Genomic DNA, 18101 nt, shown 5'->3' with positions numbered 1-18101 from the left:
TAAAAGGCAAAATAGTTGGGGCTTGGGCAATTGTTTGCTTGACCCCTTAATAACTTCCTAGAAAGCAGATGTGATGTCCATGCAAGCCATCTTGTGAGCTCCAAGCAACGAATGAGACTGGGTGTCAACAAATTGAGCTTGGTGTGTGGAAAGAGAGAGAAGGGGTCCCTGACAGCATGTGAGCCCTGAGTTTTCTGTTCTTTACAGCTGAAAGCATCCCTAAGTGACATATTGTAATTAAAATCCGGGAAAATTAGGGGTACGTGAGTGGCTCGGTCGGTTAAGCATCCGACTTGGGCTCGGGTCATGATCTCGCGGTTCATGAGTTTGAGCCCCGCGTCGGACTCTGTGCTGGCAGCGTGGAGCCTTGGAGCCGGCTTCAGATTCTGCGTCTCCCTCTCTCTCTGCCCCTCCCCTGCCCCTGCTGACACTCTGTCTTTCCTTCTCTCTCAAAAATAAATAAATGCTAAAAACAATTTTAAAAAATAAAATAAAAGTTGGGAAAATTTGTGATTGCGTTGAAGTCAACATATGCAAACATAACGAATCTTCACACGAAAAATCCAAAAGATGAGAAAGCGCTTCTTGAAACTTTTGATACATTTAAATGTCTTCATTTGGAGGATGACCATATTTTAGAAATAAAGCCGAAAGATCTGGGGACTGCCAAATAAGAATATGATTATGGAGACCAAAGCAGGAAATATTAAAATCGGGACTCTCCTGGAAAATCCTAGAAAATTGTCCGTGAATTTACATCCTTAAGCCACTTTTTAAAAGTACTTTTACTTTAATCAAAGAACGTGATTTTACGCCCACTTTCCAAGAAATACATTTCTGAATCATTTTTCAAAGTTGGCAAATAAAAGCCTTCTAGAGATAAATCATCCACTTTGCTTTTAAGGCAGTCATTGCTCCCACAAAGCAACGACAATGACAATATCCCCGGAGGCCACAAAAAGAAAAGTATTCGCGTGTTATTATTAGCTAAAAAGGTGATCCATCTCTTGGCCTATAATTGAGTTCATAACTCTTGGAAGATTCCCTCTGTATCGGTGGCTTTCTTCCAAACACAGAAGGAGATGGGATTTTGGCGCAAAGCATCATTCAAAGATCCTTGGGGTGTAAAACATTTGGTTCTTTGATATTAAGCAGACAAGATATCTGGGGGTCTGCGTTTCCTCCCATTCTGCTTGATCTGGCTGTTGGGCTATTGAGTAGACTCTTGAAGGCAGACGCCATGCTCCTTCCCCCGGGTAGACATGGCAGCTGGGAAAGAGGAGCAGAATTCATGCCTTGTAGCGTAAGGCTGTAGTAAGCCTGACCTCAGGGTGGGCCTGGGCTCCTGGGGCCTGTCCCCGTTGCGACTTGGAGGCCAGGGTCTCCCGCCGCTATTGGAATGTGATAGGGGGGTGACAACAGTGTGCCCAACATGGCGGGAAGGTTAGTTTCTAGTCTCAGTGATAACGGATCCTGTGTGGCTTGGAGCAAGTCACGTCACGTTCCTGGACCTGTGTGTCCTAATCAATAGGAATGGGGGCAGACGGTATTCCAGGGGACCCTGAGGGCGGTGAGGGCCATGCTTTCCCTTACGGCGCTTCTCCAGAGATGCAGCGACCTCGCCAGGCTCCCCACCGAATACACAGGAGGGAGAATCAGTTGCGTAGACCAGGAAGTCGCCGGTGCTAGGGCTGCTGGCCAGGAGGAGGCCCGGCTGGAGCTGCCTTAGTGGAGGCAGAGGGAAGGACATGCGTCCCTATTCTGAGGCTGCGGCTTGCCCACCCGGCCCCCTTCACAGCTGCCTTTGATCTCCAGATCATTCCCTTTCACCGTCAACAGAATGCGGCTCACCCTGGGATGGGCCGGCCTACTCTTTCACCCCCCACCTCAGGCTCCAGAGCCTGGTTGCAAAGTCACACGGAATTTCCACACCCCTCGAGGGCTGTACAACTACCTCGTGGGCGTATTTCAAGTTTTATTATTACTATTACTTTTTGAAGAGTGAACACTTTCTGATTTGTCACCTGTTTCGCTTCCCCACCCAGCCAACCAAATCACTGATCTTTAGCAGTAGCGATGGTAGAGAAGGCGACCAGATAACCAGGCTGAGCCAGAGCCTGGGGTCCAGCGGCATACCATAACCAACAGTTGCCTGACCCTCGGGCACCTGGGTGGTTCGGTTCATTGAGAGTCTGACCTGGGGCCCCCCTGTGGCTCCCAAGCCACCATTTGGAGAAAACGACTTTGGAAGAAGTGGGGCAGGCTGCTGGCATTTGGGCCCACACTCAAATCTCAGGTCTCAGTGACCTGATTCTTTCCAACCCGGTTTGGCCCAGCTTTCCATGCCATGCCCCTCTCCCCTCTCTGCCTTTTGAAAACATTGTTCCTGGCCTGACTTTGCAATGAGATACTGGGAGCTTTACACACGTGGCATCGACAGAAGCTGCCACAGGGAAATGGGATGCCCCTTCGCTGACATTCCTTGTGTCAGACGCTCTGATTCATCTGCAGGGTTTCATCCAGCTTAGTCCTCCAGTGACTGGGTCCCTCCCGGAGCCAGATTCTTGCCTGGTTGGGTGGGTCAAGGTATGACTCACCTTAACCAGCAGCTCACCCTTGAGTCACATGGATCAGGACACCCGGACGGATGTGACATCATCAGTAAACACAGACAGATAAGGAGGCGGCTCTGTTTGCCTTGGAGAGAAATGCCACCACCCTGGCTGGGCCCTGCGGAGTGGGTGAAGGACACCAAGTCCATGAGTGTTAACTCTGTGCAATGACTTATCTGTGGAGACACCGAGAATCTCGGGGCAGGGAAAGTCCTCAGGGGTCATCCTGTCACTTTGCTACAGTAAAGGGTTACTCTGTTGTTATTTCAAAGTCTAACCGGATAATCTTCTCATATTCTGCTCTCCAGTCCATGCATGGTCTCAGCTAAAAGATGGTGGGCCCCTTGAAGGCAGGGTCAGCCCCTAGTACTGTGCCTCCCTCCATCACTCAAGAGAGATCTTTTGTCTCTCTCTCTTTTTTTTTTTTTTTATAGAGAGAGGGGGGGCAGGGGAGAGGAAGAGGCAGAGAGAGAGGGAGACAGAGGATCTTAAGCAGGCTCCACGTGGAGCCCAGTATGATGGGGCTCGATGATGTGCGGCTCGATCCCACAACCCTGGGATCATGACCTGAGCTGAATTCAACAGTCGGACGCTTTAACCAACTGAGCCTCCCAGGCACCCCATGAAGAAAGAATTTGAATCAGTCTCCTTCCCCATCTAAATGAAGAGTCCCCTTTGGGGCTGAAATTTGCCATTTTCTCCAGGGTCATACAATTTTTTTTTAATTAAAAAAATTTTTTTAATGTTTATTTATTTTGAGGCAGAGAGAGAGAGTACAAGCAAGGGAAGGGCAGGGAGAGAAGGAGACACAGAATCTGAAGCAGGCTCCAGGCTCTGAGCTGTCAGCACAGAGTCTGACGTGGGGCTCGAACGCACGAACTGTGAGATCATGATCTGAGTCGAAGTCAGACTCTTAACCAACTGAGCCATCCAGGTGCCCAAGGGTCATGCATTTGTTGGTTATAGTATGCTGCCGGACCCAGGCTCTGGCTCAGCCTGGTCACCTGGTTGGTGCAGCAGGCAGGGGCCCTTTGACCCTCCGGGGGGCTCTCCTAAGACCAGGCTGATGAGGCACAGGATCCGTAACATGCCCTGGGAGCACTACCAAAGCCTGAGATGGATAGAAAGATCGGGAAAACCGGTCCTGTCTATATTTGAGCATTTGCTATTTTGTTCATCATAGATCCTTTTTGCATTAGATTTTCTAAAACATTGCAGGAAGATAACTTGATTACTGAATCGTTTGGCATTCCCTTAAGTTTTGTGCTGAGTCAATTTCCTCCCTCACTTCTCTTGCCCAGTCCTGTCCCTGTGAACCAGAGAGATACGGGTGGACAGAAAGATTGTCCCAGGAAGCCTACCCCTATAGTTCCCCTCTGCTCTGCAGGGAAGGCAAAAGGCCTGTCTTGCTCTACGGTTTGCACAGACTTGGAGCCCCTTAAACCTTCCCAGCCAGCTGCTGCCTGGGACCCAGGAGGGCCAGAGGTGTGCCAGCTGTCTGGACTGCCCGCTGTGCCCACTAGATGGCGCGCTGGCTGTGCAGGTGAGCGAGGCACACCCTTCCTTGGCCAGCTCAGCTCTCCTAAGTGAGTGCTTGCCAGTGTAGAGAGCACCTGCCAGGTTGATCTCCACTGCAAGCCCAATGTATAGGTGAGGATCCTGAGGAAGCGAGGTGAAGTGACTCACCTGCTAGCCTTTAGTCCCTAATTAATACCAGCTGTGGGTTCTGCCCTTCAACCTGACCTGCCCAAACTTCCCTTCTTCCTGAATCAGTTGTTCTTGATCTGTTTTAGAGGTATCTTTTGACAACCTGGTGCAAGCTATAGGGACCCTCCTTGGAAAAAGTTTGAAAGTAATTTCATAGTCTTCTAGAACACCACAGAAATAGATTAAGAACCTCTTTTCTAGGGGCGCCAGGGTGGCCCCGTCAGTTAAGCGCTTGACTCGATTTCGGTTCAGGTCATGATCTCACGGTTCGGGAGTTTGAGCCCCGCTTCGGGCTCCGCACTGACAGCACTGAGCCTGCTTGGGATTCTCTCTCCCCCTCTGTCTGCCCCTCTTCCCCACGTACTCTTTCTCTCAAAATAAACAAAGACACTTTAAAAAGAGGCAACTGGGTACCACAGGTGAGTATTATTGGTGGCTCATGTGTGGCGGTGACAGCAGAGGTGGTGAGAAGATGGTCAGATTCTGGATGTACTTTGAAGGTGGAACCATGAGATTTCCTGATGGATCAGATGAGGGATGGGAGGGATTCAAGGCTTTTGGCATCCTCAAATAAGAAGATGGAATTGCCATCAATAAAGGGTGGGAGGTTGTAGATGCAGCCAGTTTTGGGGGGAAGAGTTGGAGTTTTGGTCATGTTAAATTTAAAATGTCCATTAGGGGCTCCTGGGTGACTCAGATGATTAAGAACACGACTCTCGATTTCAGCTCAGGTCATGATCTCACAGTCATGAGACCAAGCCCCGTGTCAGTCTCTGTGCTATGTGTGGAGCCTGCTTGGGATTCTCTCTCTCTCTCTCTCTCTCTCTCTCTCTCTCTCTCTCTCTCCCACCCCCTCTCTGTCTCTCTTAAAAGAAACAAACATTAACAAAAATGATAAAATGTCCATTAGACTCCAAGCGAAGATGTATGGGAGGCACTGAATATATAAGCCAGGAGCTAGGAGAGTATAAATTTGAGAAGAGTTGATGTATCAACAGTTTAATGTCTCAAAACACTTTAGTTGGTTATAAAGAGAGACTTAAATTTTTTAAAAAATGTTTATTTATCTTTGAGAGACAGAGAGAGGCAGAAAGAGAGGGAGATACAGAATCTGAAGCAGCACAGAGCCTGACGCGGGGCTTGAACCCATGAACCGTGAGATCATGACCTGAGCCGAAGTCGGACACTTAACCGATTGAGCCACACAGATGTCCCAAAGAGAGACTTTTAAGTGTAGCGTTATATACACACAGGGCTGATTCTAAGGACTTTAGATGAGAATTATGGAAAACGATGTGGCTAGCTTACCTTTGATGGTGTCCGAGGAGTTTTGTTCTTTTTGCTCTAGGAACGTCAAGGGCGTGATCCATTATATCATGCAATGCTCCCTCCATCCTAATCAGTTTCACCTTGGGTGCCCAGCTGGCTCAGACAGAGGAGGGTGTGACTCTTGATCTCGGGGTTGTGAGTTTGAGCCCCATGCTAGGTGTCGAGATTCCTGTTTTTAAGGAATAAATAAAATAAATAAAACTTAAAAAAAGTTCTCATCAAAATAAAAGAATTGTACTGTGTGGCGATGGATGTTACTGATGAATCTCATCTTTTGCTAAATCCTGGGAAAAGCTCTGCTTTCCCTGAGGAAATGAACATGCTTCCTTTTCCCCAAAAATGAAAATGATGAAAAGGTTGTGCAGCGTCTTTTTTCTCTTTAGCTGCCAGGGAGCTCAGAGTCAAATTAGAAACTCAACTATAGTCCATTAACCACTTGGGTCTGGAGGACCTGCATATTTGTGTTTTTACTTTCTCCCACATTGACTTCCTACTTTTAATTTTTTTTAAAACATTTATTCATTTTTGAGAGACGGAGAGAGACAGAGCATGAGTGGGGGAGGGATAGAGAGAGAGGGAAACAGAATCCGAAGCAGGCTCCAGGCTCTGAGCTGTCAGCACAGAGCTAATGCGGGGCTTGAACCCACAGACCATGAGATCATGCCCTGAGCTAAAGTTGGGCGCCCAACTGACTGAGCCACCCAGGCACCCCTTGACTTCCTACTTTTAATGTCCAGTCTTAGTTTAAAAATTTTTATTTTATCATATGTGTTCTTTCTAGGGTTGTCTCACATCTATATGGAATGAGGGGGAGTGTAAAATAAGGAAATAAACACAATTGAATAAGGTTACTTTTTAATAACAATACAACTCATTTAGAAGTAAAAGATATTGAAAATTTGTCTCTAAGGTAATTTTCTATATGCAGAATTGTATATTTCAGCTGGCTTTCATTATAACATTGAAAATGTGTTCCTTAAGGAAAAAGAATACTCATCCCAGAATGTTATAAAAATCACTTTAAAATTACAGCGAATAGATAAATTCACATATTTTAAAGAAAATAAGCAAGTTATTATAAGATATTAAGACCAATATGCAAAATAAGTCACAAAATACAAATGCAAAAAAACCCTGGAGTTGTTTTTATGTTTCTTTTCAATAATTTAAAGGTTGCAGGAAAAGGATGTGAGTTTTCCTCACAGGACACACTGTCCTTGAGACTCCATAGCCCTGTTTTCTGGAATCTGCTGAAGCAGAGATTCTCAAACCTCAGTCAGCTTCATATGCTTTCACATACCTACAAAACATCTGACTTTTTAGTCTGTCTGTATTGCTTCTTCAAAATCAATTCCTTTTCTAAATTTAAATTAGTTCAAAGAGGAAACAGTTTAATATGTCAAAGGCGTAAATTCACGGGTTCCCTACTTTCTTTAGGCACGTTAAAATCAATTCATAAATGTGAAAATTAAAAATTATATGGTGTGGGGGCACCTGGGTGGCTCGGTTAAGCGTCCGACTTCAGCTCAGGTCATGATGTCGCAGTTCATGGGTTCGAGCCCCGCGTCGGGCTCCGTGCTGACAGCTCAGAGCCTGGAGCCTGCTTCGGATTCTGTGTCTCCCTCTCTCTCTGCCCATTGCCTGCTTGTGCTCTGTCTCTGTCTCTCTGTCAAAAATAAACATTAAAAAAATTAAAACAAAATTATATGGCATGTTGCCCTAAAAGCACCTCCTAAAAGTGTGTGTGGGTTCTGTCCTGGAGGGTAGCTTCGTCCAGGCTGCCCTCAGACTTTGGAAGTAGTAGTGGGTCTTAAAAATGACCAGATAAACTCAGCTGGAGGGAAGAGGGGCCCTGGCATCAGCTGAGGCACTCATAAGAATGATTCAACCAGGAGAGAGGAGGACTTCTCCCCATTAAAGAGAAAATGATGTGAAATGGGGGCACTTTTGCTGAAACACACAAAAATAAGTCCTTAGAGTGACTGCTGAATACAGACCTTGGGGAAGATCTTAAGAAAGCCAGCTCGGTTAAGCATCTGACTTCGGTTCAGGTCATGATCTCATGGTTTGTGAGTTCAAGCACCGCATCAGCCTCTCTGGTTTCAGGACAGAGCCCACTCTGGATCCTCTGTCTCCCCCTCTCCCACTCTCGTGCAAGGCCTCTCAAAAAATAAACATTAAAAAAAAGAAACAAAGCCAGCTTGGGATGAGGACACCCCCTGTAATGCGGCCACCATCAGTATTTCATGCCCCGCCCCCAGCTCTTAGTTGTCATGACACTCACCCATTTTGGCCAGCTGTAGAAATGACACCCTCGGTTTCCAATAATATATCTTACACCTGGCTTTCAGAACAGTGGTTCTTAAGTGTGGTCCCTGGGCCAGCAGCATCATTGTTACCTGGGAACTTGTTAGAAATCAGATTCTTGGGCCCCACCCCAGTCCGATGGAATCTACCCAGCCCTCCAGGGATTCTGACGGATGCTGAAGTTTGAGAACCACTAGTGGCCCCTGTTTGCACAGTAAACAGAGGGCTATCAGCAAGGAGACCTGAATTCTAGTCTGCATCTATAGCCAATTAACTGTGACCTAACACCCCCCGCCCCCCAGAAAATCAGTTTGAGCCTCAGTTTTCTCATTTGTAACGCAGAGAAGATGTTCCTAGCCCTGCTGGCCCATTAGAATCACCTGGGCCACTTTGGAAATTTCGGTGCTACTGTGCCAAGGAGTCTGTACCTTATAATTCTATTTATGGTGGGTTCTAGAACAGGCAAACACTAATCTGTGATGGGAGCAATCAGAACATGCCTGGGATAGAGGAGTGGTAGGTTCACGGGGAAGAGGCAGGAGGGACCTTTCTGGGGTGATGCTACTGTTCTGTCCTGATGGGAATATGGGTTACAGAGGTGTATGTATTTGTCAAAGTCGGTTGAATGGTACCCTTGAGGTTGTGATTTTATGAATATTTTGCCTCAAAGCGTGGGGGGGAAACAGACTGGAAACAAATATTGGTGTCTAGTTAATAACATTTGTGCTGAAGTATTTATGGGTGAAATGTACTGACCTCACAACCCATTGTGAAATGCATCAAAAAATAAGACGGCTTGTTGGATGGACAGAGGAACGGAGGGTCAGTAAAATTCTTCTGATCTTCCATTAAGTTTGAAAATACATATTTGTAAGAAAATGTTGGAGGGAAATTCCGATGCTGGTGCCCCACACTCACGTGTATTCAATCAAGAGCTTTCCTAAATGAAAACTCCTACCATCGGAGGGAGATACATTTTCTTTCTCAAGGGTAACAGGTTTTTTTAAATTTTTTAAATGTTTTATTTATTTTCGAGAGAGAGAGAGAGAGAGACAGAAAGAGAGTGTGCAAGCTGGGGAGGGGCACAGAGAGAGGAAGACACAGAATCAGAAACGGGCTCCAGGCTCTGAGCTGTCAGCACAGAGCCCGACGCAGGGCTCGAACTCACGAACCCTGAGATCACGAACCCTGAGCCGAAGTCAGACGCCCAACTGACTGAGGCACCCAGGCGCCCCTCAAGGGTAACAGGTTTTAAGCCACTCGTGTACAGATAATACACCGGGCAGAAGAGACACATTCGGAGATTGGGGGATTCTTGGGTTTCATTCCGGACAGTGAATTTATTGGGCTGGAATCTTCCCACAGGTAACAAATGGGAAAGGAATGGGTTGTGCACCTGGGCCTCGTTGTTAGCACTGCCCCACTCCCTCAGCTGCAGGCACTTGGGGACCCGTTGCCTCGGGGTCTCCAGCTGCAAGTTTGGGGATGCTCTCTGTAGAACTTCTTGCCTCAGCCACCAGGGGGAGCTGTCACCCCAGCAGTTGCCTGAAGCTCCGGCAATATTCAAACCCAGGGCTTGGCGTGATTCTGTGTGTGGGGGTGTGGGTGGAGGGTCCTGGAGGGCTAGTCCCATCATGCTTTGCTTCCCCTGTTAATTCGGCCACCTGCAAGGGACCAAGCCCCGCGGCGCCGCAGACCCTCCTTCCAGACCTGTGGCTTCTCTAATCTGACTCAAGGCATGTTCTCATCTCTGTCCCGCTCACCTTTCCCGGCTAGACTGATGTCGCCATGTGCAGCCAGCAGACTCCCCGAGCCTCGGGCCTCGACCTCTTCTGGGAAGGTTCTCCTCGCTCTTACCAGGTTCACTGCTTCCCCTGCTGCCCTCCACGGGAGGGGGTGGAGGGGTGGGAGGTGGGGTAGGTTTTCTTCTCTGACGCTCCACAACCCCCCAAATCTAAGGTTGGGGTCAGCCTCCTCCATGCTTGCCAAGGTCGCTTCTAAGACGTGTCTCTTCCCTTCTTGTTCTAGACCCAGCCGTATCACCTGCCGCCCCTCCCGGTGGCTGCCGTCCGCTGGCCGTGTGGTCACCGAAGACCTCCGCTCCTGCTGTTTCCTCCCTGCTCCCTGCTCTCTTCCCGACGGCCCTACAGATGGCCATACTCCTCCGTGGCTTCTCTCTACCTCCACTTGCTCACCTTCAGTGATCTCCGCCAACACGCTGCGATCAGGGACCCTGCCCCCTTGTGGGAGGAAGGCTTCGAGCAACCTCACCGTCCCGGCACCTGCCCAGGCAGCTCCTCCGGCCGTCCAGGGCTCGCGTCACAGTCTCCCTGAAACACTGCCGTCCTCACTCTTGCTCCTGTGTGATCACCGCCCTCGCCCTCGGCTGTCTTCTGCTCTTGCACCGGCACCTGCCCCCCCTCCCCAACCCAGCATCCCCCAGGGGGCTGGGGGAGGGGGAGGAAGCACTCGATCAGTGAGACTCCTTCCATTGTAAATTCATGCTCACGGACCTAGGGGTGCTCCCGGCAGCCCCACTCTCTCCCACTCTACTCCCACTCTCTGCACAGACGACTTCATACCTCCTCTCCTCTTCTCCCCGAGCCGCCCTCGCTCCGCCCTCCCTCCCCTTCTGCTCTGTGGAGCCACATCTGACTTCATCGAGAAATTCCAAGCCAGCAGAGTGAGCTCCCTACCTGCCCCCGCCTGCACCTCTCTGCATTCCTGCTGTCGAGGTGGAAGAATCGTGCCTTCTCCCTTCTGGCTGTGAAGCTAGCTGCCCCCCCCCCCCAGCTCGGGTTCCCATCCCTTCTAGCTTGTCACTCTTACAGGCACCCCCATTTTCTCAACAACAGGAGGCTTCCACTGGAGGGTGAGCTGGCTCATTAGTTAGGGACCCAATGTCACTCAGCTTTCCCTAAAGAGAAATGTTTCGAATTGTCACCTGGCTAAGGATGGTGTGGGACTTGGCGGGGGAAAGGTCTACTCTTGGTACACAGTCTCTCAGGTGATCCCTGGTCTACCATCGGTCCGTGTACATCCTCTTCGAGGCGGCTTCCTGGAATTACTGAGTTCTGACACAGAACAGCATCTCGAAACCCTCCCAGCCGTGTCCTCACCCAACCATCAGCCTGGTTCGATCATTCCCACCACTGGCAGGTGAAAAAGGGACACCTCTGCGTCCGTGGAGGATGTACCTGAGATGGCACACCCAGGGCGCCTGGCACACAGAAGATGCTCGCTGTGCCAGGATAGTCTGCGCCGGTCCCTAAGAGAGTGCGTTCCAGGATGCTCCTCGCACTGGCATTTACGCACGAGGAGGGAGATGCCCCAGATGCAAGGTGGTCAGAAACACACCTCAGGATGTTGTGCAGCACTCAGGGGTGATGGGTTGGACGTACACACAGCAGTATCTCCAAGCCTCGTGTCGCCTAAAAACAGGAAGGACCAGAAGGTCCATCACCATGGGCAACAACACAGGTGTTTCTGCATGCCCGTGAATAAAAGTGCATATGTGGAACCCACCAGGAGGCTGTCCGTGGAAGGGGCGAGGTGGGGCTCACAGACAGACAGAAGTGGGGTCTTGCATGGGGCTGTGCTGATGGGGGTCGGGAGCCTGGACTGAGACATGTGATGATGCCCTCGGTCGTGAGCTGGTTCACCTGCCCCTGCCCTTCCGGTCTAACTCAGCAAGGTGACCTCCCTGCACCTTCCGCTCTGGCATGCCCCTGCATAGACCCACTGCAGGTGCAGCCTACAGGCCGGGCTTTCCTGGGTCTCACGGCGTCTAGGAAACAACGTTCTGTTGGTAAAATCAGAGAGGCCACTCTATACTGGGACCATACCTGAGAAAGAAAAAGTCTCCAGCACTTTGGGGACTATGTGGGAACAGAGTGTGGGTATGGGACCATACCCTTGAGTCCCCCGGGGTCTAGCTGGTCCCGTCTTGGGGAGCCACGTAGGCTTGTGTGGAACAGCGAGGGTGAGGACACCTTAAGGAGAAGGGTATTGGCCCACCTGCCTGTGACATGGGGCCACGAAGGCTGGTTTCCTGGAGTCCCAGAGGTAGTGAGTCGGAACTTTCCGGGGACCGGGGATGTCCTTATTCCTCTCGTTTGCAGTTTTGTGGTCTCAGGCCAACGGGCTTCCCAGGAATGGTATGGCTGGTTCCAAGCTACCAGCGTGGTGTCGCTGAGCAAGGAGCTGGGATTAGACACTCACAGGCGGCTCTTGGAAGTCCTGTGGGGCCACCCTCCACTGTCCGTGACCTGTTGGAGATGGCAGGAGGGCACAGAGCCCCTGTGGGGGAGCGAGGGGAAGGCTCCACCTGTCAGGAGTTGAGGACCTCTCCGTTTCGGGGCGGAGTGACTCTCATTTAAGCTAGGCCTGAGGAAAATGTTAATGAGAAAGCTGTCATCCTGGGGCCTCATGAGGAAAATTGAGGTTTTTTTGTACTTTCATGCAGCGATCCACCAGGACGGGACATTCTCATTAGAATGCAGGTGATTCAGGACAGACTCGGGTTTGCAGGTGAGAACTCTTGTGTCCAGAACCATGGGCCACGTGTCAGACCTTCTCACGGAGTAAATCAGAAACCTGGGACAGCGTTGTCATTTTTATACCAACGAAGCTCAAGTGGTTCCCTCTGTAGAAACTTCCAGTTAAAAAAGAGGGCAAACATCTGATCTCCAAGTAGGAATTCCCTGTTTCTTGCAGTTGAATTAATTGCTTCTCACCTTGTAATGTTTACAGAATAGTGATGGCACGTTGAGGGGAAAGGGGAACAAAATCTCTTGAAAAGGAGGAGTTTTCAGGCACAAAAAGGAAACTATATTAGTCAGGTTCTCCAGAGAAACAGAGCAGGTAGGCGATATCTGTATCTATATCCCTATCCCTATCTATATATCTGTATATCTATCTATACCTATACCTATACCTATATCTATATCTATATCTAAATCTATATTTATATCTGTATCTATAATCTCACCTGTGATCCAGTCAGGTTGATACATAACGTTAACCATCACAGAAATGATGTCTGCTAAGTGAGACAAGATGTGATTTGGCCTTCAAAGGAGCAGACACGGATGATAAGTGACTACCATATGCTGAGGCTGGATAAAAAGTCCTGACTAGCTGCCTAGGAGGACTCCTGGATGTGCACTTAGTGGGTCCTTCTAGAACCTTCTAGGAACTGTTTCTCTCAACTTACGGTCTAGCACGCCTTTGTGCTGAAAAAGCACACTTCGAGCCTTGCCAGGATTCCATGGGATCCTAATAGAATTGGAAAGCAGAAATGGTTGGTTTCCTTTCAAGTGAAATTTTAAAATGTTCCCATGATTCATTTGCAAGAGATTCATTAATAATAACTTCCAGCCACCGACAATATCATTGTTTTTTTTTTTTTTCTTCAAAAAATCTTTCTAATGGGCTAACCGTCAGCTGCCAGCCTTGTGTTGGCTAACACAGAATACTCAGCTCAGACAGAGCGGGGCGTCATCTGTAGCTTTTTTGGGTTCTTCATCCCATAGGAGGCCAGGCGTTGCCCAGACTGACTCCAGGGAAGAATGTGCTTCTGGGGCCCAGGCTAACCTGCCCCACCCCTGCTCCTACCTAGGTCATCCTGTCTGGGCCGCTTTGGCAAAGATGGCCAGTGTGGGCTGCAACCCTGCTCTCTTCCAGACTTCAGAGTTGGGCTGGTGCTATGGACTGAATGTCCGTGCCCCCACCTCTCACTCAAATTCATCTGTTGAAATCCTAACCCCTGAGGTGATGCCGTGAGGAGGAGAGGCCTTTGGGAGGTGGTTAGGTCACGAGGGTGGAGTCCTCATGAACGGCATTAGTGCCTTTAGAGAAAAGACCCCAAAGAGCTTGCTCGAGGACACAGCGAGAAGGCATCATGGGGTCTGAGAACCAGAGAGCAGGCTGGCACCTTGATCTTGGATCCCCCCCAGCCTCTAGAATGGTGAGAAATGAGTTTCTGTTGTTTATAAGCCCCCCTGGGGGCTGCCCAGCCAATCTCTGTTTCCTAGCAGTGCCCCACCCCTTAGACTTTGGTAGGACCACGTGTGACAGGTTGTAATTTCCAAACAATGATGTCAACGCTATTTCTGGTCTCCTCCGTTCTTTGCTACTCTTTCATCAAGAAGTGGAATCTTTGTTTCTCCCCTTGAACTGGGGGAAGGTCTTTGTGACAGCCTCACCCAGCAGAGGAAGTAGAGGCAATGTCATATGACTTCCAAGGCTGGCACACAGAAGGTGACGCAGCTTCTGCCTGGCTCTCTCTTGCGACAGGTGTTATTTGCAGCCCTGGGCCGCCTGGCATGAGTTGGGCTGTCCGGGCGCTGTCGTGCTGGAGAGATGGCATGGAGATAAAGGCTCACGTGGCCCTGTGGCGTCTTCCCAGCTCTGCACCAGACACGAAGGGGCACAAGCCTTCTCGACGACCCACCTCCCGCCCCCGCCCCGCGACTGCACCCCCAGCAAGACCCTGAGCAAAACCACCCAGCTGATCCCAGATTACCCTGCATTTTCGAGCAAAAAAATGATCCGTTGTCTCTTAAGCCGCTGTTTTGGTGTGATTTGTCCCACAAAAATAATCATAATACCTTGTGAAGGGGAGTGAGATGGGTCATTTCCAGATCCAGGTAGTTAAGAGGTAGGGAGACCATATGTCTCAGTTTGTGCAGACTCCATTACACCTGTTGTCTTGGCCTAATTCTTTTTTTTTTTTCTTAACATTTATTTTTGGGAGAGCACAAGTGGGGGAGGGACAGAGAGGGGGGACAGAGGATCCGAAGCGGGCTCTGCCCTGACAGGCTGACAGCAGCAAGCCGGATGTGAGGCTTGTGAACTTTCAAACCTCGAGATCATGACCTGAGTTGAGATCGGACGCTCAATCGACTGAGCCACCCAGGTGTCCCGTGGCCTAATTCTTAATAACACCCCTTTTCACTCCCAAAGTGTCTGGATTTGGGAGATATGCTATATGGTCACCCTATTCAGAACCAGATGTACTTTGGGTTGGTTTGGGTTGGGTTGGGTTGGTGCAGACAAGAATGGTGACCTCGGGGGAGCCACAGATGGAAGTCCCCTGGGCCACAGAATCACCACATAGAGGAGCACCACCCATGACCCCAGACCCCCATTCTGGACTCTATGCAAACAAGACATAAACTGCCAAGGGGAGTCATTGTTTTTGAGCCATGATACAGCTTGTTCATTACGGCAGTTAACGTTACCCTGAAATTTCTTATGAGCAAAAATTAGCAATCTCCATCCTGGTTTACAAAGCAAGAGTAAAGGTATCAGTGTCGGGAACCTGTGCCCATTGCTTTAGACCCACAGACCCCTAAATCACGTGAATCCATGGCCACCGTTATGAAATTTCTACGAACAAATAAATCTTTTTTTTTTTTTTTAAACCACATATCATGAATATGGACAATGTTTCCACCAGCTTCCTTCCCGGTTCTCGGTTCTCACTTTAAAAGATCAGATGTACTTTGTGACAGTGGGTTCTTACATTTTAAAGAGGAAACTCCTCTGCGTTCAAGACTGTGGGCTTCGGGAGTCAGATGGGCTTAGTATGAATTAGTGTGGGGATGTTTATTAGCTGTGCCGCCCAGGAAAACATCACTGAACCTCTCTGCACCCTAGGTTCCTTACCTGTAAAATGACAATGACAACATTGACTTTCCTCTTCTTTCTCCTCTTCCTTCTTTTTCCCTCTGATAAAATTTGACAAGTTAATCCATGCGTATATCTGAAATAAGAGGTCCCAAAGTGCATGCATTAATGGTAAGCCTGTGTGGGTGGCTTTCGGTTTTCACCTTGAACTTGGCCTGTCTCTCATGCAGAAAAGCAGTGCTGTGGAGGGATGATGGGGTCAGGACTCATAACCCGGTGTCTGCTCCACCCCGTATCCCTTCATCCACCTCTGACGTCACCTGCAGCCTGATGGATGGCTCGTGAGCTCAGTCCATGCGCAGTACAGCCTGCCATGTGCCGGGGCTACCCCTATGGACAACATTCACCCAGCTGAACGCCAGAGCCAGTGTGTGGATGCCCGGTACCTGGTCTTGGAGAGATGAATGTGAGTCATCATCTCCATGGCTGCTCAGGTGTCCCGGGAGGACTGAGCGCTGGTGGCCTTTAGTGGTGACCCGAGTAATCACCAGTGATTAGCTTTTCCTTCTTCCCTGCCTTGTCAGTATCCGAGGGCTGCCCTAACAAAGAGCCATAAACTGGGTGGCTTCAAACAATGGAAGTGTATTGTCTTACAGTTTGGGAGCTACAAGTCCACGATCAACGTGTTGGCGGGGCTGTGCTCCCTCAGAAGCCTCCCTTCCTCCTTCGCCTGCAGCTCCCGGTGCTGGCTGACCGTCCTTGGCTTGGCTTTGGCTGCATCTCTCCAACCTCTGCCTATGTTGTCACAGAGCCTTCTCCCTGTGCGTCTCTGTCTTCACATGGCTGTGTTCTTACAAGGACCCTAGTTATTGTAGCGAGCAGCCCACGCTCCTCCAGGGTGACCTCATCTTAACGAATCACACCTGCAATCGCCCTATTTCCAAATAAGGCCACATTTCGAGCTACTGGGGGTTAGGACTTTAAATTCTTTTTGGAGCCCATGATTCCAGCCAGATTACCTGTTCCATTCTCTTTGCTCCCTCGGCCCTCTTTCCCCAAGAAATACCAGCACTTGATCCTTGTTACAGGCTCTGCTTTTGGGGGAGCCCAGACTGAGGCACTGGGGGCTGGCCTCAAGCTTTGCGGTTCCCCAGCCGTGAGGCCTGATGGACTGTGTCGGGGGATGTGTCGGCTCATCTGGAAATGCAGCAACGCCCTCATCTGGCCTTGTCAGCCTCCCCCTCCCTGACATGGTCACTGAATAAGAAAATGTCTCTTGACTTGGGTTCCAAATCCCAGTGATCTGGGCTGGATCCCGTGGAGCTCCCTCTTTCCTAAGGTCCAGGGGTTTGGGACAAAGGCCAATTGTTGAAAACCATTAGCACCGGAGGATGGGGTCAGAGAAGTAGAGAGCAAGACAGAGCATATCAGCCCCCAGTGCTTGGGACCCATCTGGCCCCGGGTGGGGGGTCTGGCTGCCTCTTGAGAGAAAAGCAGAGAGAGGGTGGCCAGCCCAGCATGGGAGGGGGCCAGGCCTGAGTCCTGTCACTCCCCAGTTCTTCAGGATGGGAGGTCAAAGGAGAGAGGAGAGCATTAGAAACGTGCGAGCCCTCTGATGACAGTGACGTTGCACAATGGGTCCAGACAGGCCTGGAATCTGACCGACGCTTCGCCCCTTCCTCCTGGAGGATCTGGGGTACATTAGGAAGGCTTTGTGAGCGAGTTTCACCCTAGAATACTGAAGAGAAGGCCAGGCGAGATGATATTTGCGAAGCCGCTTGATGAATAGTTAAGCGTAACGTACAGGACAGATACAATTTTAAAGGAGATGGAGAGAGCCCTAATTATAACTCCAGGGAAGTTTCATGAATCAGAACTCTCTTTCCTGGATGCTGATTGCTCGGAGGGTGGAGGGTGCTAATTATGTGATGTGGGAAATACCTTCTTTCACATCCAGAACAAGCTGGGAGATATTTTTCTAGGAAGTTTTCCTGTGGACCAGGCAGATGGAATCATCTATCTGAAAATGCTTCCCATTAGGTCACCAGAGCTGCGTCGGGCACCTCGGGAGGGAGGCCTGCTGGCGGCTGGAGAGCTCACCTTCCGTGGTAGCCAGCAGCCAACAAGAGACAGAAGCTCCCAAGACTTAAAACAAAACAAAACAAAACAAAAACAACAACCCCCCCCCCCAAAAAAAAAAAAACCCAAGCTGCAGCCATAAACTGTGTTTACAGCATTCTAGGGACTGAGGGCATCACTGAGGAAGGGAGGTTGCCGGAGTTATTCTTTTCTTTCTTCTTCTTCTTTTTTTTTACCTGAAAATAAAAGATCACCACCGACCTATGAATCATAAACCGGCAGTGACCGCGAGGCTCGCAGCCGGAAGGATTGCTGAGGGCCGTGGAGGCGCCGGCCGGGGGGGCCCCCGGGAGCAGTTTCTCTTCCTGGAAGGGACTCCGGCTTGGCTGCCGTGAAAGCTTTATTTTCTTCTCTCCGGCTTCCTTGCTCGCTCGG

This window comes from Lynx canadensis, chromosome E3 (assembly GCF_007474595.2).
Source record: "Lynx canadensis isolate LIC74 chromosome E3, mLynCan4.pri.v2, whole genome shotgun sequence".
NCBI lineage: Eukaryota > Metazoa > Chordata > Mammalia > Carnivora > Felidae > Lynx > Lynx canadensis.
This window is presented reverse-complemented; position numbering follows the sequence as displayed.